This window comes from Sturnus vulgaris, chromosome 7 (assembly GCF_052056855.1).
Source record: "Sturnus vulgaris isolate bStuVul1 chromosome 7, bStuVul1.hap1, whole genome shotgun sequence".
Classification (NCBI taxonomy): Eukaryota; Metazoa; Chordata; class Aves; order Passeriformes; family Sturnidae; genus Sturnus; species Sturnus vulgaris.
The window spans coordinates 22689453-22713346 of record NC_142249.1 but is presented as its reverse complement, the minus strand read 5'-3'; the positions used below and the strand labels follow the sequence as shown (position 1 = coordinate 22713346).

At 36.1% G+C, this 23894-nt stretch overlaps 1 protein-coding gene across 9 annotated transcripts in view; it reads left to right on the top strand.

Annotated features, from left to right (window-relative positions):
• Positions 1-23894, top strand: part of B3GALT1 (beta-1,3-galactosyltransferase 1) — a 177521-nt gene that overhangs the window by 31682 nt on the left and 121945 nt on the right. The window contains exon 1 of one of the 9 annotated variants that reach the window (XM_088168090.1): positions 291-309. The exons of the other annotated variants lie outside the window; for them this stretch is intronic. The gene's annotated coding sequence lies outside the window, so the exon portion shown is untranslated. Of the gene's footprint in view, positions 1-290; positions 310-23894 lie in introns of those variants that run through there. 9 annotated transcript variants of the gene reach the window in all.

The following is a 23894-nucleotide window of genomic DNA, read 5'->3' as shown; positions in this document are numbered from 1 at the left end:
ATTTTTATATTTTAAGGATATAAATTAGCTCTCACAATTTATTGAGATATTCTCTACATGGCTACACAGTACTGATCCTTGTTTGAGAAAGTATTTTGAAGAAACTTATAAGAACTAGATTTTATTTCTTAATTCCATGCTAATTCTGTCCAATCACATTTCAAGCAGGTGGTGCACAGGACCATTGCCATTTACTATGGTGGTCAGGTGAAGATCTAGGTGGGGAGCCATGGCTGAGGAAGAAGGCAAAGCATCTGTGCTGAGACAGTGGCTTAGCAGCCTATTAACAATTTCTGCAGATGTTTCAAGGTAATTTGTAAGAGGGTTCCTGTCCAGTTTCATTTCTTTCTCAGCTTTACATAACGTTTCTGACCTAAAGAGACCAATGAAACCTGTAACTCTGGACTTGACAAGGCTCATCAGGACAGCCTGCAGACATTCTGAACCAGTAAAATTCAGTCTTCATAAATACTGAGCTCTCTTTTGTGAGAAAGGGTGCAAAATCTGGTTTGTTAGATGAAACCAACCCATTGTCTCAACTTTGCTCCGTATAAAATGGCAATGAGTTTTTCTTCCAAAGGTTTGTATATTGATCTTTGGACACTGCATTGTACAGGAGCCTGGCATTTTTCTTTTAGAATAATTTAACATTGAAATACTAGCTCATTAATGTGAGTTTCCACATTGATTTCCTGTAGCACCTGGACATTTAATAGTATGAAGAAGTTTTACAAGGTAGAATAGCTACATTTTAATTACCACTGTTAATTAATAGATACACATTTATAAAAATAGAATATATGTAATTGGTGTAATTTAATTTTTTTTTATACTTGATGGCATTTTCTGAAGAGGAAAGCATAAAAAAAGAGATAAAAGGTGAATTCAAATTAGTGCACAAGACAAGGAATACATGCTTGCAATTGATGCTAAAATTATCAGAGTATTTTAAAAAACAAGTTGGAAGAATACAGATTGAAACCATCAGATCTTTAACACAGGAAGCATGAATGACAGTGAAAAGATGAAGAACTGAATATGAATCTAAACTAGGCATATGGAATGTGATAAAATTTTAAAAGCACATGGGACATGGTTTTTCTATAGTGCCCACAGAAAGCTTTCAGTAACCTGCAGTCAACCCCCATTTAAAGAGCAAACATCTTCTCTCTCAAAACAAACAATCCAAAACATAGAGACTGCAAGTCTGTCTTTAGGAAACACAGGTGTGAAGGCGATGTAACCAAGTATTTTTCATACAGAAAACAAATACCAAATCTTTCTAATGTTGGTAAAGAAAAAAAAGTTTTTCAAAAGCTAAAACCTGAGTATTCACTAGGAACATGAATGCTGTATAAGCAAATCATAAGGCATTTCAGAGTTTCCTATCAGTCTGGTAAAGTAAGTGTTTCTGTAAAGCCCATGTCAATCTAAAGAAAGAAGAATAGTAGAGAACATTTGTTTCAAGTGCATCTCAGTACCACAGAGGCATTAAGTAGTACAATATCATTTTCAAAGATAAATCTGTTTTTCCAAGAAAGTCATGAATGTCTGTAGTAATATTATTATTATGGAAACTTTTGGGGAAAAGTTCTTGATGTTTATTGTGCACTAATGATCTCATTTTGAAACTGGCAGGATTTGCACATTCAAGTTTGCTCACCATTGTACAAGAGAATAATATTTACAGGGTTTCTAGTAAGAGTAAATAAAAAATTCTGAAGCATTAAAACCAAGTCAAGACTCCATTATCTATAACAAAAACAGAAGTGCTCCTTCCCAGACTGAGGAAGAATTTAACTCCACTGCTGAATCTTGGTGTGCCACCTGTGTGTGTCTCCCAGGACTGCTGAGTGTGGGCACTGTGTGAGTTCAGGTGCTGCAGCTGCCTCTGCCTGGCCCACAGAGACACTCTGGAACCACAAGTGTGGCACAGAGCACGGCAGGCAAGCCAAGCTGGCTTCAGTTCAGCACACTACCATGTAAGTTTTGTCTTGTTTGGCTTGTCCAGAAGCCACATTCTGGAGGACTCCAAAGCTGGTAACACCTTGCTGGACTTGAGCTGGCCTGGTCTATCAAATATTTTTTTCTCTGCTCTTGGTACCCATACCAAATGAGGCTGCACACAATGCATGGACAATTCTTATTTACAGAGATGTTCACCAAGTGCCTTCAGGGGTATTGTCTAAAGTAAGTATTTAGTTCCTCTGAAAGGAGAAGCCTACTCACTTTTCATTGAAGTAAGCTTCAGAACATGCTAAAAGGAAAAAGCCCCATTCTGCAAAAAGAAAAAAGTTTTGTTCTACATAAACAGCAAGGGGAATTATGCCAGGAAGCAACACCTGACAATAACCACTGGGAAACTGTTGCAAATCTGAATAGCTGGAATCTTGTCTCAAAAAAAGTTTAATTCCTTTGTGCCAACGTGTTAGTCTTAGGTTACACAGCGAATGTGAAATAGAAGACCTTACAAAAACTAAACACATAAGTAGCACTGAAAACTCATTAAGTCAACTTAATTCTATTGTTGGTATTTTCTGGCATCACAAGGCACACACAGATACTATTCCCTGTCTTCAGGGAGGAAAAATTGTACTTAGTGACATCCTTGTTAGATGAATGTAAATTGGCTACATCACTATTGAGAGGCTAGACTAGCCCTGCTATTACCTAAGAATAAATTTTTTAAATTCATAGATACTAATTTTGCTCTACTTAACATTAAGTAGCATTTGCCCTGACTTCTGCTGGTATTTCTGATTATCACTTAGAAACTCAGACTGCAGACTTTACAAAGCAGTTCCAGTTCTCTTGATGTGAGTAGTATCTTTTGCAACCAACATCATTATTTTGGATTTTTTCTTCTAACCTTTTTACTAGGTCACCATCTGTTAGAGCAGCTGCATATTTTGCGTGAAGATAGGCCACTGTTTTTGTATTTAGGAGCAGGCAGTGGTGAGAACTTCATGGCTGAGCAAGGACCTTAGTGAGCCTGGGGCCAGGGAGGAGCCCCAGCTCCTAAACCATCACTAGTGCTCCCTGCAGCCCTGGGCTGGTTTTTGTTATTAGAAGTAATCATAAGAAATTATGAAATATTTACAAATTCATAATTTAAATAGGAATGTTAAACACAACAGGCATGCCAGACTGTTTCCAGTTTTGGAAGTATTAAGATTCATCAAATATGACGTTTGACTCTGAAGTCCTTATTAAATGCAGACTATAGATGTTTTTCTTTAAAAGTTACCAACAGGATTTGTCTTGAGTCTCACACAAAAGTAAATGCATGGAATGATCTGGAAAACTAAAGGAATACAATGGCTGATGCCAATATGCAGCTTTCTGAAAAAAGTACAGGTTTAACATATTAGTAAAATACACATACTGAAGGAATGCTTAACTTATGGGAGAATAAATTGGTGCCAAGCCTGCTGGGAAGGCAGCAGTTCTACCACTGATTCAGGATTTACTGGATGTATTTTCCAGCAAGTGCCCATAAGGGAGACAATAACTAATATATTCCTTGTGCAAAGAAGGTGATGGGAAATGAACTGATTGCTATTTCTTCATTATATAAAATCATGACTTTTTTGAGAAGATGGCAGTTTGAGGTTTGATGTATGATTTAAGACTACTTTTTGCTATCCAGGATAGCTTGTGATACAGTTGGAAGGGTTTGCTTTCTTAAAATATCACAAAATTAAAACCAACAAGCCACAAAACCATCTCTTCTTCCTCTCTCTGGCCTTCTTTTAACTTGAAATGTGTGTGTAGCAGACCTCACCAGCAGTGAACAGCCTTAATGACTTTTCTCAGTGGCCTTGATCAAGTAGACACAGCTTTGTATGCCAGCCATAAATATAGAGAATGAGCTATCTTTATGCAGAAGTCTGTCTCATCTCTCTTTTGTAGATAAACAATGTGTCTACGTTAAAAGTCACATATTTTCAAAGATATATACATAAACAAAAATATATACAATTATATACATTTGTATAACATATATATTACTAATGGTAGTTAACCGCTAAGCATTTCAGGAAGCCAACTGGACTCTACAACACCTTATGATATGCCAACCTCCTTTTAATAACAGAAAAACATGTAGGCTTCTATTTGTGTACAAATTAAGAGGACTTTGCCGCATCTGGAAGTGTTCAAGTGACTGCTGTAAGAGCTATTTGCCTGTGTGTCAAACAAAGACCACACAGCAAGGGGACTAATTCTGCTCAGGTACCTATGGACACATTCAATGCTAAGTCTGGACTTCCTTGTTAGCTGCATAATCCGTTTTCATGGTGGTATTCCTGTTTCCTTTTAGTAAGATCATCAGAAGAAAGCCTCTTTTTGTTTTAGCTGCTTTTTCCAATCGTTTCAATTTAGTTCATGACTCCATACAGGCTTATTTCATCTGCGGGATGACAAAAGCTTTCTTGATCACATGAATGTAATTTTCTGTAAATGAGAACTCTTGAGATTTCTAATGTGCAGCAAATTTACAAAAATGGTTTCTTTTTTTTAAGATTAATTTCATGGAATACTATTAAATTAGGTCAGGCATAAAAACGTGCAGGCTCATATCTCTAGAAAGAACATAACTGCTACCATTCACTAATAACAGTGTATTCCAATAGCATTGAGGTTAAACCTCTAGGCATCCCTGTTTGCCTCTATTTATAACTACTACAGTATAGGTGAAATACTGACTATGTGATTCAGATAAAATGAAGAGGGAATCCTATGACCAAATTATGCTGAACGTGATTTAAAGAAAAAAGCATTCACCATGCAATTTATAGAGCTCTTAAAGAAATATAAAATAATCAATAATGAGATTTATGGTGCTTCTTAATATTATTGATTTTTTTTTAGTGCAAAGAGCAGGCCATATTAGACACAATATATATTCTAGTTTAATTACTGAAAATGGTGTTTTTCTGCTTTTGAATAGTCAATGCTCCAAAAAGAGAGGGAAAAAGGTCTTTTTTTTCCAAATGTTATTTTCCTATCACAGTTTCAATTCTCATTTCGAGTCCTGAGGAATTTATATGGTATATCTAGTCATAAGTTTTCACTATTGCACATTGCAAAAATTGTTCAACAAACTTATTTTTTCATAAAAGAAGTAACAGAAGTTCATTGTTATTTGCCCATTCTGCTATGAAGATTTCAGTACAAACAAACTGCATATAGCAGGTTTGTTACCATAATAACTTTTCACATTAAAGACGAAAATTATGCATAAAACCCCCCCCCAACCCTCATTTGTAATATGTAACTGGTGTTAGATTAACTTTTCTCTGGTAAGATAGTATTTAAAATAGGGATTACAAAATTTCATTAACCCACTGGCATTTTCTTTGCCATTCACAGGGGTGTTTCCTCTGTGTTACTCAAGTGTCACAGAAGTGATTTTAATTAGTATTTCATTACTATTAATAGTTTGCTCTCTATAATTGCAGGATGGCTCTTACAATGACTGATAAGAATTCAGATGTAAAACTGGTGCCATCAGAGCAGAGATGGTTTTGACTCTGCTGGAGTTTGACTGAGCTATCAAATTCCTCCCTGGAAAGGTAGAGACTACTAGAAAATCAAGATTATTCTGCTGCAAGAAAGTTATTTCCCATAATTTAAAAAACAAAGAGAAATGCCCTCCTTAGGTAGTTGTTTTTCACATATTTTTTTTAATCTACAATTCATTTAATCTGTTTGTTATTTCAGGATGCAGAAAACCGAGTGATGGAGAAAGTCATGTGAAAGAGAAAATATGTAACAAAAGGCAAAGGCCGTGCAGGACAAATCACTGACACTTACTAAGAAAAAATACTGAATTCCCTCATGCATGTACTTCCTCTCAAATAAACTCTCTTCAATTTGATTTTTGCAGTACTGGGCTAGACTAGACTACAGACCACCAGGAAACCCAGTGGTAACCCTTGAAGGCCACTGAGTTACAATGTCTACTTATGAATATTTGGAGAATATATGTCCAATCTTTATTGTTTAAAATCCTTTGTATTGACTCCAAATTTCTCAGAGCAAACACTACAGCATCATTCAAGCCTAATAAGTGCTTCTGGATTTTGTAAAATTGAATTGTAAACCCTGAAAGTTTAGTGCCACATATTCAGGTTGCTGTTCTTTAGGTCTGTCCTTGTACTCATCAAACAAAGAACATTCCAGCAGGCATTGATACAAAACAGGAAATCTCTTACTACAGCTTTCAACTCATTAAAGGTTTTCCCAGTTGGCAGTATAGAGGTAAAAGCTCTTATAAATGGATTGCAGAGGGGATAGAAATACAAGGAGAAAATTGTTATATGGATTAATGAAGAGTTGATGAAATTAGTCAGTTTTAAAATAGTTGGCAAGCTGAATAAACTTATTTAGGAAAATATGCTCTCAAGAGATAGGAGGATCAGAATACAACACAACTTGTAAAACATCTATTTAAATAATATAAATAAGGAAATGCTTAAGGAATTTATTGAATATATTGTCAAGATTTGTGCTCCTTTTAAGATGCTAAAATAAATCATTAACGGAGTTCCTGAACATCTTTGAATTAGGTTTTTAAAAGCATGAACACAGTTCTGTGAAATATCTGAAAAATGGGGACAAAGAGAAAATGAAAGCAGCATCAATCTTTCTTCTAAATCCTAAACCTGAACAATGTAGTGCTCCCTACCATTGTCCATACGTTTGCACCAGCTGGTGGTATTATTCAGATTTGTGCTATGATTCATACACACACAAAAAACTGTATGACAAAGAGATTGTTACTTCTCTTGTGGTTTCCTACTAGGAGACTCAAGGTAAGATGGAATATGTAATCAGTTAACTGCCTTTCGTCAGGGACATCCGCTGAACAAATTGATGATTTTTTCTGTGCTGAATTTAACAGTGTTATTTCCACAAGTGTCTCATACATAGACAAAGGCAGAAAAGTGCTGGCATATATTTGGAACTTTGAAAATGTGATTTATAAGAAAGTTACCTAGAGTGCTTTTTTGAGAAGTTCTTCATATCTTTTTGCCTCAGTGATCTGTGTTAGTTATTCATTATATTTCTACTAATTCTTCTTTACTATAGTTATCATCTCCTAAGAGTCCAGTGAAAGTGTGGACTGCATATCAGTAAGCAAAAACATTTACTCTCTTGGCTCCTTCATTTTTTTCTAGTCTTCTTTTTCTTTGTTTTCATCCTTTAAGATCTTACCAGAAAATGCTTTCAATCTTTTCAGGTCAGGAACAGGAAAACAATATCCCTTATTTGAACAGTTTTGGCTGAGAGATGGGTAAGTGATACTTAGAGCACAAAAAGATAGAAGAGGTCTATGTGCTATTCTGTAATTATTAAAGCAGAGCTGAAGTTCTGAGTTTGGAAGTTGTGACAGGTCCTGCAGTGGGGAGGAATAACGCCATGCACAGCAGAGGCTGGGGGCTGACCTGCTGGAAAGCAGCTCTGTGGAGAAGGACAACAAGCTGTCCCTGAGCCAGCAGGGCCCTTGTGGCCAAGAGGTCAATGGTGTCCTGGGGTGCATGAGGAAGAGCATTGCCAGCAGGTCAAGAGAGCATTCTCTGGAGCAGAGGGACATGGAAGTTCTGGAATAGGTCCAGCAAAGGGCTACAAAGGTGAAAGAACTTGTCTATTCCATGTTGTTTTATTTTACAACAGAGTGGACCCCTATGGTGGGCAAATCACTTTTCTACATGCATTTCCAAGACACTGTGTATCTCTGAGAGTAGCTACTGGGTGTAAGCCAGCTCCTGGTCATCAGAATTATTTCTTCAGGTGAACTGACAGGCAAGTGAAAAAACCTCTTACACTCTATGTCCTTGTTTAGCAGTAAGTGGAGCAATTCTGTTTACAATGGATTTTATTACTCTACCTAATGATCAGCAAAACTGAGTTCCTCAGCATCTGTAAGTCAGGCTGAGAGGAGAGGTCTTCCAAAGAACTGATATTGCTCTCATTGTTAGATGTGCACTCACTGTTTTAATCTGCACTACAGTCTAACTGGCTAACTGGGGGGGGGGGGGGGGGGGGAACCAACAAAAAAACCCACAAACAAACAAATAAAAAACTCCCATCGTGTCTCAAAGGATACAAGTCCAAAGAGTTGTAATGCTCAATGGAGTGGCAAGCAAGTGTCAGGGCATTAGGGTGATTACAGACTTTCCATATATCCAAGCAGAGTGAATTTCTTTGCTTGACCAGAGAGGTAAGAACTCTCAAGCTGAAAAAGGAGGTCTCAGTAGACACTAAGTTGAGAATTTTACCTCTGTGTCATTTGAATTGATTGAAACATTGTCTTATTATAGCTTAGTTTAAATATGCTATTAACCTACAATGCCCCCAAAAGAAAGCAGTATTGTACTTCATAGAAGCCTGGAGAGTTTCATGTGAAATCAGCTGACTTTCTATTCAAGTGGGAGACAGTGATTCCAGTTTTGTTCATGTTTCCTGTGAAGCATGTGAACTGATCCATCACTCAACTATTCTCTTAAATTATTTTACATGTTAAGAACAGCATTTTAATTACATTCCTCATTTACCTAGTTCAGTTAATCACATATTAAAATATTACTATGAGTGATACTGCAACAATATAAGGCAAATGCTTTTAACATAAGGGAAATGCTACAGTTGTGTAGTACTGGAAGAGGTAAAGCAAGTATAGTTTCTTCTTATTTAGATACGAAAGTCTAAAATAAATTATTTTTTAGAAGAAGTTACTTTTAGAAAGGAAATAGCATTAGACAGAATGTCAAAAGCCTCAAGCTGACATTCACCAGATTTTACTAGAAGGAAAGGTAATTCTAGTTTTCTCTGTTTACAGTTGAAACTTCTCAGCACCATCCAATGGCTACGTCTACCATTAATACTCATAATACCTTATACATAATACTCAAAAGATACCTTAATGGTCTTTGTATCTATTCTAGACTTTCAGACTAGTAGCTGAGTTTGGGCATTGAAGAAATTTGGCCCTATAATTATACTGTGAGTGATTCTTGGAATCCAAATATCCTGGCACTCTATCTTCTCTAATGCTGTACACTCCCTCTCTTCAGAGGCCTTCCTGGGGATTGATTTGGGTTCTGCCTTTACACTGTTGACTTTGTTTTAAAAGAGATCCTAAAAATGTAGAGATTTCTCCAGACTCTGATGATGACCAGCCTTTCTTTCATTTCCTTTACACTAGCACATAAAGCAACTGAGGATGACAGTGCTGAGTCAGAACTGGCCTGCAGACTGGCTTGAGGAAGAGCAACCCTACAATACACATAACAGTGATTTTGTCAAATGCTGTATAAAAAGTAGAGCAATGCAGTGAACATGAGGTAACAATCCATATTAATGTCAGGATGCAAATTTACTTAATTAAAAGAGAATAATTTGAAACCAGTAAAAAAATCCTGATGGATGTAGTAGCTGTGAAGACTTTTTTTCCTGTTTCTGAGCTGAGACAGCATTGGCTATCCAGACATAATACAACACTGTATGTGCTAGCAAGGTACAAGATAGTTGCTAACTGAAAAATTGCTTGTTCTGCAGCAAGGAAGCCAGGTGATATGTGGTGGTATGAATTTAGTTGCTTGAAAAATGAAAACTGGTTCAAGAATTCAGATGCACAGGTTTCAAGATAACCAATGAAACAAAAATCTTGGTAGTTGCCCAGATGTCTTGTTTTAACTTGGTTTTTCTGAAAATAATTGTCACTGTCATAAGTGTGCCACGATTTCACTTAATAAATGCAACAGAGTATTATTAGGAAATAAGCTGGAATGTTTTGGAAAAGAACAGTTCAACAAGGCTGCAGATGGTAGTATAACCTGGGGGAGAAGAGTTAATAGTTCCAAGTAACTTTATACTGACCAGTCTGAAATATTTGTCCATATCATTATTCTTGGGAGAGATATAGGACATAAAACTCTACTATTTTTTGACATTCTTGCTAACACTCAAGTACTAGGTCGGGTTGTAGGGGTCTGAGGTTTTCTTCATGAAAATAATTGTAGAAAATCTAAAAGGCAAAAATGGATTTAGTCTGAATTTCTTTTTGACGTGAGAGAAAGAGATGACTCATTTAAATTACATTTTCTAGAAGTAATTTGTGATAAACTGCTGCTTAGAAAACTAACATGCCATTTAAATATAACTGATTACTGTAATCCCTTATATTAACCCAGCAACTACAGGTTTTGCAATAAACATGATATTTAAAAGTAGTGAGAATGCTAAAAAAAATCTTTGCCAGTAAAATGAGAACTCGTGCTCAGAATTCATAGAGGGTTTTTCTAGTGAGGTGGCAATTTTCTGATAATATCTACATTTTATAGTATGTGTATTTTATAGTGTCCTGATACATCTTAATTTTTAATGTAATTACACCTTATTTTATTTACCACAGCCTTGCTTTGTCTGTGGACTGAAAAACAAATACCACTGTAGAAAGCCTGCAGTCTCAAGATCCACCTGGCAGAAACAATACTGGCAGCTCTACTGCCAGTCTACTTTCCACATCTTTTATCCAAAAAACAGACTGCAATGTATTCCCCATTTGGAAATACTCCATGGTGCTAGCTTGAAAACAACATCAAAGTCTGAAAATATTTACCTGTTAAGCTCTGTTTTTATAACTATATGCCTTCCTCTGCTTCTTTTTACTAGCAATTACGGTACTTTTTCCTCTTAAGAGAAATTATTCCATGTATTTATTTTTACACCTTGACTCTTGCTTTAACCATTGGAGCTGTCTCAATTCCAAAGCCAGTTGTTTATGTTCCTTTAAAATACCAAAGTTTGGTGGATTTTCGTGTTCAGAGATGCTTCAGAGGAGACACCAAAGATGATACCAAACCAGGCTGCAATTTCCTGACAGGGTCAGTGCATGTCAGCTGTGTGTCAGGATTACCTAAGCACCAAAGTAACCCTCAGATGCACATTGCTTGAATATGCTCCACCCAGGCAATTTGATACAAGGTGGCTTTTTGGTACCAGAGGAGGCTGTGGGAGAGCAGGTGAGAGGGAGATGCTCTGGATAGCACACGTGGGTACATATCACAGCCTCTGCATTAGACAGGGGCTGCATTCACAGTGCCCCTGCCAGGCTGACATCTAAAATGTTTCTGTGCCCTACTGTCTGCTAATAAATTCCTTAATGCTTGGGTATTTTGCAGAAGGAAGCTGTGAGTAAGAAATACCCTAAAGCTTGGGGGATTTCACCCATCTCTACTTCTGGCACCAGTTGGTATTGTGTTATTAATACAAAGTCCACCAGCTTCCAGAGGTCCATTTCAGAATACTGACACTATCATGCCCTGGTGAGAATCTGATATGCCAGCAGATGCAAAGTATGGATTTCAAGCCTCCTCAAGATTAGGCAGGGAGCTAAATTCTAAATTTGGGCCTATTTTTTCTAACTACTTAACTGGTGTGATCATTGGATTAATTGATAGGAAGCTTCTCAGCTGTTTTTTGAGAGGGTATAATATCAGTATTAGATATCAGCTCGGGGGTGAATACTCAGCTGTCTTAATCCTCAGTGGAAATAGGCACTTCCTCAGCCTAGAGTTAAGTATCAACATGCCTAGGATAGGATGGACTTAGGTCCCCATTTCCCTCCTGGAAATGCAAGAGGTTACCTGCTGACCAGTTACTGTAGCAGTCATTTTTAAGCATCTTGTAATCCCTGTGGATACCACGGAAGAAATTTCATACCTATTTCAGGACTGTGATTTCCACTAGGAATAAGAGAAAAAAATAAATATATGCTCTCTGAAACTTAGTCTGTGTTTTAATAATACCAAAACAAGACTACATTTCATTTTTCTGTATTTTTCAAAATATATTTTGCTTGCCAGATTTGCTTCTTGTCTGTCTATCAACTCTAATACCACTATGTGAAATTGCTAAGTACAAAACAAGAAATGCTTCTTATAGACATTTAATAAGGCTGTGCAAATATTTCATACAACTGAATAATTTAGTAACATTTAATTTCTTTCCTCACAATAGTCTGTGAATATAGTAATTCTCTCAAAATACAGTTTTTATTCCTTTTTTCTACTAAGATACAGCTATACCATGCAGTATAATATGCAACTGAAGTATATCAATATTGATTTATCTGTTTTATATTACCCTGTTTGATGATGAAGAGCTAAAGTAAAAAAAGAGGTTCAGGAAAAATAATCTGAAAACTAATCAGTGGTTCAAGGTTGGAAAGTGTTCTGTGACTTTATGATATTAACAGAGCAGAAAATATCAAGAATAGGAAACTAGCATTTATTTTAGTGAACATCTACTTAAGGCCTGACTGGCCAGCATGCAGGTATTTGAATTGTCAGGGTGAAAAATAGCTTATGTGAAAAGAGCCATCCTAACTGTACAGAGCGTGGTAATGCAGGATTCACTCAGATGCAGGATAAACATCCTGGAGCAGCCTACAAGGTCTCTTGTGAGAGCAGGTAATGTGGAAGATGTAGCTGAGGTCCAGAGTCTGGACAGTTCAGCCTATCTTGGCACTCAGGGCTGCAGCAAGAAGTGTCTGATGGCACAGCACTACAGCGAGGATAGGGTGCCTCACAAATTAGGAATTTCAGCCGGATCACAAAGTGTAAATTTTCTGTGAGCAGGAAATTTGAAAGGTAAAGACATTACACGTGCAGCCTGTGCCTGAGCTATGGCAGAATTTCTGTTTAGAACTAGAAATACATCTGAATTTGCCTTGAATATTATCTAGGTGAAAAGGGTGATGAATGAATAGCAGCATGAAGGTACACTCTCATCTCAGAATTTCTTATTGATGGTTTCTAAGTCTGGGAATGCTTTCCTTCAATGTGAACAGCAGGCCTGTGCATACTGTTTGTACACTACAGACAAATGTAACCAAGAGGAAAGGGACAGAGAGTTGTTAGTACCTACAGCTTATACTACTTGTCAAACACAACAGGAATTTAAATTATTTTCTAACTAATAAATGCATACTGACTCCATTAGGAGAATGTATAGGTCTTGGTACCTCGAGGAAGAATATACAGATTGTAATGATAGCATAATGAATGTAAAGTCATAACCTTTTGAGACTCGTTATATATAAATGAGATGGCAGTCTAGTTGAGAATACAATATGTAGTTTTGACCTTTCTTTGAAATACAGAAATGGTGCTTAGCTGTGAAATTCATTATGGTCTCCAGTGTGACATAGCTATTCATTTTTTAAGTGATTTATTTTAGTTAGTATTGACTAAAGACTTCATAGGACTAAATATATAGATACCATGGGCAAGAGCACTATATAAGCAGGTACCATTTCCCTAACTAAGCATTTACTGGTAGCCATTTTGTAAAGTCTTTCATACATAAAATAACAATCAAATAGAAAATATAAAAATGAAATTAACTCTCTAATTGCATAAATTGAACATGTTTTCAGCAAGTTTAATGAAACATGCCTCATTAGAAACACAGATATGATTAAAGAACTATAATCCTCAAGAACAAATGGAATATACAGACATCTTCAGTTTATGAAACCTTATAAACAAAATGGCACATGGCTTCATCTAATGAATTGTTTCTTGTAAACTTTGAAAGGCAGGAATGTCTGGGTTTGCAAAAACTGGGGTCATTATTGGGAGTTACTGTCTAAATTGCAGAGTTTGGAAATTCAGGGAATGGAACAAGTTTTAATACTGTATATTAGGCATGGAATTTAGATAATTTAGTGAAAACTGTGCTGTGGCCATTTTATGCCTAAAGTGTGAATAAATGAAGAAAAATAGTCTTTAAAGGGTTCTGTATCATCACAAAGACTGAAAGTCACTACAAAATTATGCACAAAGAGAAAGGGTTATGGTAAGTCATTCTCTGGGTAGCAAGACTAAATCAATTTGGATGCACCTCCACTGAGAAGACACAGAGCACTTTTCACTTCTCATGTTTGTGTGTTACTTGCTCTTGAGTTTGCTGATCAGTGAGGGACTGGTCTTCTGCACTGAGCTGTAAATCCCAAGGGATTAATATGCATGTTGAACAGACAGGATCACCAACATAATGACTTCTTATGGCCTATAATACCTATAGTTCTGTAGCACTATTACCTTTACTAACTGCATTTACTGAATGATATTGAACCCTCACAAAAGCAATTCTGGAGAGAGCTTTTCTGTAACAAACAGAAAACCACGAGAAAAAAAAATTGTCTATTGGCCATTCCAGCAGGATGCTTTAAAATGATAAATTAAAAATTATCTGCAGGCTTCTGGATGTTCTTTTTAGTGAAGTGAGATATGCAAAATATAATACATTAAAATTTTTGCTTATAATTGGTGTAGTGTATAGACAGAATTTAAGAACAACAGATAATGTGTTTATAATACAAAACTTAGGAGTAACTTCAGTGCTTAGAAAAATAATAAAAAAATTATCTCTGTAAAGTTATTACTTCATTTACACTAGGTCTCTTGGCACATCTAGAATCCAAACAGATGTCTTGAATTAATTGAGTAGACAGGAGTGATAAACTTTCAAAGCTCTGCTGACCTTGTAGTAGCTATCACAAATTGCAGTACCTGAAGATCTTATTCTTTTGCTTTTATAGCTAATTTTATCTTTGGCTAAAGGTCGAAATTAGTCCATTCAATAAGCAATTTAAAATTAAAAGCTCTAATAACATTTCAGTAAAGTTCTGTCCTTCTGTTACATAAAGTGATTAAATATATGTAATTATATTATTAAATTTTCCAATTACTGGTTTTCATGTGTTAAAGGAGTCTGAAAATACCCCATGCTATTGTTAGAATAGTGTGTATAAGTACATTTTCTTACATAGATTTACTGATGCCTGTAGGTTCTGGACTGTGTATTGTTTTAAGCAGATTATTTTTCATGGACTTTACCTCAAAAAGTCTTAACTGTGATGTAATGTGGTATTTGTTCTGAAATAGAAAGATAATTTTTTAAAAATAGAAGTGTTCATCTTTTCATGCATGTTGAAATCAGGTTTCTGAGTACTTCCAACAGAATAACCTACCCTACAGGGTTTATTTATATTATACTTGGTTTATGTCATATAACTTTCTAAATACTACTTTTACAAGATATGCATATAATAGTATCAGCTCAAATGATATTTTAAAACATATAATGCTTTACACTAAGAAAGCTCAAATAACATTTTTGAAAAGCAAGTTTTGTGCAGTAAGGATAATTTTTAAAGTATGATAAGGAAATGTATTCTATTGCCAGTAATGCTCAATGTATAAATCACGACAGCAAAACCTAATTTCTGAATGGACAGAACAGAAAAAAAATCTGCCAGATTTGTTCATATATACCTTTTCACAAGTCAGGAACAGGAATAAGAAATTACAGTTCATAATTAATCTAATCAAATTTGATTTAAATCTAGCCAGATTTGCTAGAGGATTGAGTAAAGATGTTCCTTGAGTTTGTACTCACATTTATATCATGAGCAAACACATACAGGTTTTACATCAGCCTGGGTTTTCCAGGGAGAGCTTAGTCCTTACTGTGAGGGTCTGTGTGCAGGCAACACGTGCAGAGACCCCAACACCACAACTTGGTTGTAAGGTACAAGGTCACCTGGATACAGGAGATCAGGGAGACTTCGTGGCTTGGCTGCACTTTTACATGTTCTGCCTTGTGGAGATTGTTGAATGAACTGAATTTAGTCCTTACTTAATATGGAATTTCCTGGGAAGACAAACTGGAAGGAGAGCTCCATGTATCTGGACAATGGAAATTATTGATATAAATAATGTAACACTAGAAGAAAAGATGAACTGGAAAAACAACTCCAGGGGCAGGGAAGTGGAGAATAGAAGAAAGAAGGGTTGAGCTGTTTTATTAAAATACAATGATCAAACATCACAAGTAATGCTTAATGTTTTATGAGATTAAGATGAACAGCTTCCTAAAACTAGACTTAGAGACAGTGAATGTCTCCAGTGATCCTTTACTAATACAACTGCTTAAAAAAGGAAATTTAATACATGCAAGAAAAAAAAATTCCTGTGTTCCCCTTTGTGAGCTTCATTTGCAAAGAGTAACTTTCAAATCTTATGCCTAAGAGAAGGAATTGCACCTCCTGCTGTACACATACAATTGCTTCAAGTCCAAAGTGCCTGAATCTCCAGATTTTCTCTGTGGAATCCACTTAAATTGCTCAGATACAACAGAGTTTTGCAAGCTTGTACATGTTTAATGATATAATATAAGCTTCAGGACAAGTTCATGAGGTGACAGTGGTCCAGCCTCAAAAGAAACTGAGTTTCAGCTCTCTGAGCCTTTTCACTTGGCCTAAATCCCTTTAAGTGCTGGGATGCTGCAGAGAAGCACAACAGTGTACTTCCTAGGAGGGCTAAAGACACTGCATTTGAGGCATCTGCAGCTTTCTCTAGCTCAAAGACTAAGAAGAAAACTTGGTGTTCCCTATAGTAGGCTGGAACATGAACAAAACGGACAGCAGTACATAAAAGAAATCTTTGTAACACTGACAACATGCAGGAAAAGCATTCAAAAGCACAATAAGGGTTAAAAAAAATTATTATCTGTAGGAAGCTGGGGCAAAGAAACAAAACTATCAGGTCTAAACAATGACTTCTGCCAAATCTTTTTTGTTCACTTCTATTCAGGATTCTTTACTGTGTCCTTAACTGATAGCTGAGTGCTTGGCATAAGCCCTGCCAGCACATTCAGATCTGTGAGGGAGCAACACTGAGCCCCTGTCAGAAATCCTGCTTCCTCAATGCCCTGGGCAGGTCAGGAGCGAGCCTGCTATCTGCCCAAGCAGCACGGGCACAGATTAATGATTACCTTCCCACATTTCTGGCCATTCTAGCACAGCTCTGGGCGGTTGCTGGATGCTGTCCAGTCAGCAATTTTCCAGTTCAGGAAGCTGTGGGTAGCTGTGAAGAAGCACTAATCTATCTGTCCTTGGCCTGTGCAATAACAGCCCGTGGTCAAAAACCAGCCAAAGACAGAAGATACCCAGGAATTTGGCAATGCTATTTCACACTGGTGTCTGCCCTCTTTGCTGTTTGTAAGGGCACTTGGTTAAACTTGCTGTATATTTTGGGGTTCATAGCATGGTATGTTATTTATATTAATAAGTCAATATTATGCTGTGTGAAGATCTACTGTACAAAAATTTTTTGATCTGTGTCTATTAATTTACATTATTCCAGCAACTAATTGAATCTGTTTATTTGAAATATTATGCCTGAATTATTATCTAATGATTCATAATAGATCCAAACCACTTGCTATGACCGATGACATCAGAGGCCTGTTAATAGTAACAAACATGAGCTGTTAGATTTGAACCCCTCTCCTTTTACTTGCATTTTGTGGGAGGTTCTTTAAACTCAAAGTTTAAGTGGGAAAAAATCTTCCCCAAAGTAATATGAAAATGGATGCAGCCAGTACAGCTCTGCACACTATTTCCTTTTAATCTTCTTTATCACTGTGCTGTCAGAATATATTTAATATCAGGTAAATTCTGATCTAAGAGAATTAGATTCATTCCGTATCCACTGAATAACTTCAGTGTTTTGGAATAGTCAAGTCTTTATCCTGTAAAATTAAGTTGCTGGCCCAGCATACCATTAGCTTCAGATGATTAATGAAAATTTTAAGTACATTAGCACAGTAATATAATGGGGCCTAGTCTTCTTCAAAATTCCTGGCAACTTGATGAAGAAAGCTGTCAAACAAAACGAGCCTGATACTCACTAATAACAGTATATATTTAAGCTTACATGCTCCTACACAGTTTGTTCCTTACCAGCTGCTAGATTGGGCAAAGTTGGCTTAAGAGAGAAGCAAGTTGGGCATCAGCTGTCCCAAGGACTGCTGGCATAGATCAGGATGGCAAACAAATGGTTTTGTTACCCAAGCAAATGTGTACACATGTGTGGTTTCCTATTTCCATAGATACAAGGATTTTGTTGGGAAGTGTCTTAAGCTACTCCATCCATTTCCATTTGCTCCTGCAAAGGGACAGTCAAGTCCCCACTGCAGTGCTGTGGCTCTCTGAAGAACTGGGAAGAAGGGCATGTTGCACAGAGCTTATCAGTAATGTCAGCACTGTGACAGAGCAACAGAGGATGGGAATTAAAGAAAGGTGGCTGGGTCAAGATTTACAGTCTTCTGTATAATTCCTCACCTTAATCCTTACTAGTTTCCTGCCTGCTCAGTAGGATAGTTTTGGATGTGGGGAAGAAATCTTCAAAACTTACATAAACTGCAGTTTTGAGCTGTGCTAAATATGGCATAACTTTAGCAGAGATAATTTCTAAATCTTAAAATTACTATAGTACTGAAACAACAAAATTAAAAATGAAAAGGTTTACAGCTGATGTATATCAGATACAAAATGTATACTTGAAGCATGCCAGTAAAAATTATAAAAACATCAGTGGCACAAAACTGATTTATCAAATCATTGCAGCTCAAAATTGAGAATCAAGTATGACAGAGGTAGGGACATATATTCTTTTTTGGGTTGTCAGGGTGAAAGAAATAATTTCTAGGATGGAGAAATAGAATATAAACCAGTCATATAATATGCCAAGGATGCATGATCTCCAGAAGCATATTTTTCCTCTATGCCATTTTATCTGAGGTGCTAGTTGAGAGTAAAATCAGAGATTTTCCTTGTTGATTGGCTAGAATGGGAAGAGGATTTAACAACTACAAGTGCTGGAAATGCAAGAGTTGAGATATTTGTGCACACACATATTTGGGGCAGTCAGGGCATTTCTAATACCAAATAAAATTAGTTCCAAGGTCATGCATGAGTCTGGAGATGAAGATGTTGTTTTCGTGAATACAAGGTCACAATATTTTATGTAAATCATCTATGACCAAACACAGTTTGACTGAACCCAGTAATATGTAACCCACAACTCCACTGAATGTTTGTCTAATCTTGCTGACAACTTGACCAGTAATACTACTATTTATAAAATGACCTGCACTAAAAGAAGTGAAATACGATAAAGCAGTTGGCTTCTTCTGACTACTGCAGTAATTCTGGACAGTTTAGATGTGATCCACACGTATCAAAAAAGTTTTTTTGAAAAATTTATTCAGATTGGAGAACACACTTATTTAATATATATGCTCAGTTTTCTTTTCTCACACTCCCATGTGCAGGAATAGTTGTCTCAAGTTGTAGTGTGCCATTGCTCAATGTGGTGACATTTGAACAAAGTTTTCTCAGACAAACATACACAGTCAGGACCCAAGAGTGAGAAGATGATAGAAAAGGCAGCAGCAGCATCACACCAACCCTAACACTGAAAAGCTTAATCCTGAAGATCAATACTAAGAAGAAGAGCTTGAAATAATATAGACACATGTCAAACATTATTCCAGATAAGGACCTAACAGTAAGTCTGCAGAGAAAAACATCTGGGTCTTGCCTTGCAATAGAACCTGTAAAGGAAGGAGCAGCTTGGTAACTTATATTAGCACTGGAGGTCAGTTATGTGTGTCAAGCATCAGACATTACAAAAGAAGTAAAAAAATACCTTGAATATTAAACTATTAGCAACTCAAAGAAGACATTTACTCCCCTAAGATTCCACAGTAACACTGCAGTCATTTAAATACCTGCTATCTAGCAGATGTGACAGCTAGAGTACGACTGCTAAAGAGGCATCGTAAGCTTTGGGGTGACTTTGTGCACTCTTTTTGTCCTTCATGACACTGCAATACCCAGTAAAAGCAGCAAGTCTGATCAGAATATGTGAGGAATCCAGAAGGAGAAAAAGGTTTGAATTCAAAGGTCCTTTGGGCTCCAAAGTCCATTTTGGAGAGAACTCCTAGCATCACAGTTTGATGGATACACATTCTCTTAAGGGAACATCAGCTCTCTCCTAATCAGTTACTTACAAGAGGATTCAATAGCACATAATAAGAGAGGAGATAAAGATACTTACTCCAAGAGAAATTGTTCTTTGAGCTGTTACATTCAGAATGGATGCCAGAATCTGCTCCCCAGTTCACTAGGATGTAGATGGTAGGGGAAACCTGGAAGATTTTGGCTTCCCAGACTTCTATATCTTTTCATAGAAGCAGAAATTGGCATAAGGTACTTTCGTGTGCCTAAGTTGCTGCTTTGGGATCTCCAAGCTTGCTCAGATGAGGGACAGAGGTCCTGTGTAGTGGAAATCATATTGACAACAAGACCTTCACCCACTGTAACTTTTAGAATGTAAATGTTGATAAAAAACGAGGAGCATGAGGCAACATATTTTCAAGAGGGAAACAGACTACGAAACATTATCTGCAACAGCCAAGGCAAACACAGCATCTATCCATTTACCATTAGGAGAAGACAAAGAAAATGCACCTGCAAACTTCATTTTGTGTTTTATCTGTTATTACTGAAGGAACCCAAGTACAGAGAAAAACAGTGGATGGGTTCCAGATTTTACTTCCTTTGCTATTCATTTAGAATAGAAAATAACCTCTGAAGGGTGGTGCAATGATGTTTGCATAAGCTTAATAGTAAAGCAAGAATAGTAAGTCCCACTTCGAAAAAAAATATTTAAGTATGCCAGGTGTATCTAAGACCATGCTGATTGCTAAAACATTTGGTTTTTTATAGACCTCTATGAGAAATTAAAGTACAACTTTCAAAACACATTGACCGTATTAAGTTTTCCTAAGGAGACCACTAGCTCAGCTGTACATTTCATTGTTTATATTCTTTTTTAAAATTAAGTTCAAGTGAAAGGAGGCTAAAACTACAGTTACAGTATTTGTGACAGTAAAAGGCAGAATGTTATTGTGAAGCAAAATATATGTTAAGTCTGATTAACTCTGTGACCAAGGGCATTCCTCGCAGAGCTAAAATGAAAACCCACAAGGATGTTTTGTGGACTACAGTAAACCCAGATTATGTCTGTCTGTTCAAAAGAAAGCTTACAGGTATAAGGTAGATGAAAAAATACCTTTTTGAAAACTCATTAGTGCCTTCTAAAGAGTGATCTTTCAAGATGATCAATGCACTGCTTCCAGTTTCAATAAGGAGATTTAAAAGAAGAAAAAGGAAAAGATGAACTCACAGGGACACCTCTTAACAGACATTCCAGTATGACTTTTTTAAAGACAATTGTTAATTTTTCATTTTATGACTACTTTCTATCTAAAGAAGCTTACACCAGTTTTTTATGGCTGGGAAAGATAGTATTACTTTTAAAACATTTATAGATTGAACTTCTTTTTAATAGGCAGCAAATTATTGCAGCACATTATGCAAAGGTTCTCAAATTTAAATGCAAGTGCACAGACAGAACATGGGAGGAATTAGAAGAACAAATCAAGGTACTGTAACACAATTTAGCTTTTCTAGGTGGGATAGGCTGGATGTGTAAGCCCCCTTATATTTATGGTTAGGTAATGGATTTATTGAGGTTCAGTTCTAGATTCTCTGTCTTTCAAAGTTTTATTTGCTCTTTTTTTCTCCTTTTGGTAGACTCCTCAAAATGTTAGCATCAGCAGCAGAAAACAGATCAGTTAATCAGCTTTACAGAGCAAACTCAGAAATACTGGAGGAAATAAACTTAGGCATAAATCCTACCCTCCTCCATTTTTCCAGTTATTACAGAAATGTGGGTTTGTGCCATATATAGATAATCTTGTTACCATGTAAGCTGCTGGAAATGGCTGTAATCATTCTGCCATTGTATAAAGGCAGGGAATTTTTTTTTTATTTGATTAATGGAACAGAACTAAAATCACAGGTTTTTTTCCCCAAGGTATTACTAACAAAGCTGAGGAAACAACAAGTCTTAGCCCATGAAAACTAATATGTTTGGTTCAGAAGATGAATGACAAGACAAGGAGTCCCAAAGCTTTTCACACAGATACCAAGAATATTTCCTACTCTCAAAACAATCTTACTTGAAGGTTTTCATTGAAAGCTCCTCTTAAGTAGTTATTAAAATTACCAGAATGCAATACTTCTATGAAAACAGTGAGAACAATTCCAGACATGTTAACAAAGCACTGAAAAAAGACAAAGCAAAATTATTTGGATGCACTGTTTTATCCTAAGCAATATACTCAGAGAAAAGATTATTTATTATATCAAAATTAAATACAGTATTAGTTTTAAAAATAAAAATATATGCATCAATATATTGGCAAACAAGGGAGTCTTGTAAATTAACTGAAGAAGAGTATCCCTTTTCTGTCACTGAGAAGAGCTCGCTACATTTCCCTGTTTTTCTAGTCTGACTGTGTGGAAACATATAATGCTACCTGCTGTAAATCTGAAAACCAAGTCATAAGAAATTGTTTCAATAATGGAAACTGTATGTGCATCAAATTACCAGTATATTTAAAGGTGCTTGAAAACATACTCTGAAGAGAAATTTGCATTTCTGACTATGGAAACCTGTGCAAAAAGCACATAGAGCGAAACCTGTAAAATGTTCCTATGCAAGTGTTGGCTTTCAGTTCTTTTCCCCCATTTATCCTAGGGAGGCTGCCAGGTCGAGGTGTGAAGCAAGCCCTGCCTCTCCCTGCTTTGAGAGCAGCTGGGCTTTTTCTCTTTTGTGAAATGTTAACCTGACATTTCAATCTAAGTAAATCACACCAAGAACAAAGGTGAGACTTTCTCTCAAATGTCTCTATTGTGTACAAATCCCTCAGTGTTTTTAAATGACAATACATTCTGTAATAGCAGGGGAAGGAGGGAAGGGTTGCAATTATTATGGCATTTATTATATTTCTTTTACTATATATATTTTGATGATATATCTTTTAATATATTTCCTTTTTAATATTATATCATCTTCTATTATATTTTGCTAATCCAATACTATGTTCAAAAGGTGGATGAGCAAATCCTGACATTTCCTTAATTGCAGAAGTTCTATCAAGGATAAGTTATTGATGAAAAATGCATCAATAGTAGGAGAAAAAAAACTCCCCCCCTATTTATAGTAGGGAATGCTTCTTTAATTTTTTTTCCTCAACAAAAAAAATTACACAATTTTGAATGTTTTTCTCCCCTGGAACCTGAGCACTTGTATGGAAGCTTAATCTTTGTTATGGTGAAAAAGAACCCATACTGCTTATGGAATATTTGAGTTTTTAACTGACTATGGCAAGAAAGCATGATGCAATTTTACTTTCAGTGATCTTGTTGCAACTGGGGTATCTTCATCCAGTGAACTGCATGATTCCAGCATGATTTGGAGCAGAATCTGGCACTTGTGTTTCTGTTTATATTAACGTAATGAAGTATTTCAATGCACACAAGATTTTAAAAATGTTAATAAAGTATTTAATGCTATTAAGACCTATTATATAGGCTTGACTTATATACATAACCAGAAAATAATACTAAAAATGTAACTAATTAACTAAAATGCTCAAATATTTTACAAGGCTAAGATTGATATCCAGAAATATTCCACAGGATCCCATTCTGCAATTCTTTCCCCCAAAACAGCATTGAATTACTATCCCTCAATATTCCTCATTTTTCCTGGTCATTTTACCCTTCTAGTTATCTAGATATTTATCTTTTTTTCTGACTATCAATTGCTTTTTGGTTCCAAAATACAGAATTAGTCTTCTGCTGTTATGTCTAAGTTAAACTATTTAACCACCAGATTTAGTGTTATCTTTGTTCTCTCTTCAAAGGAAGTGCATAATAGACTGTGGGATCCTAAGACAAGTTTCCATGTGGTATGGATGATTTAATGTCAATATTCCAACAGAGCTAAGAAAACATCTTATCTTTGTTTGAAATGCTTATATTAGAAGCAATATAAGCCAACAGATACAAATGATGCCAAATATGCTGCATCTTTCAAAGTTTCCATTGCCAAGAG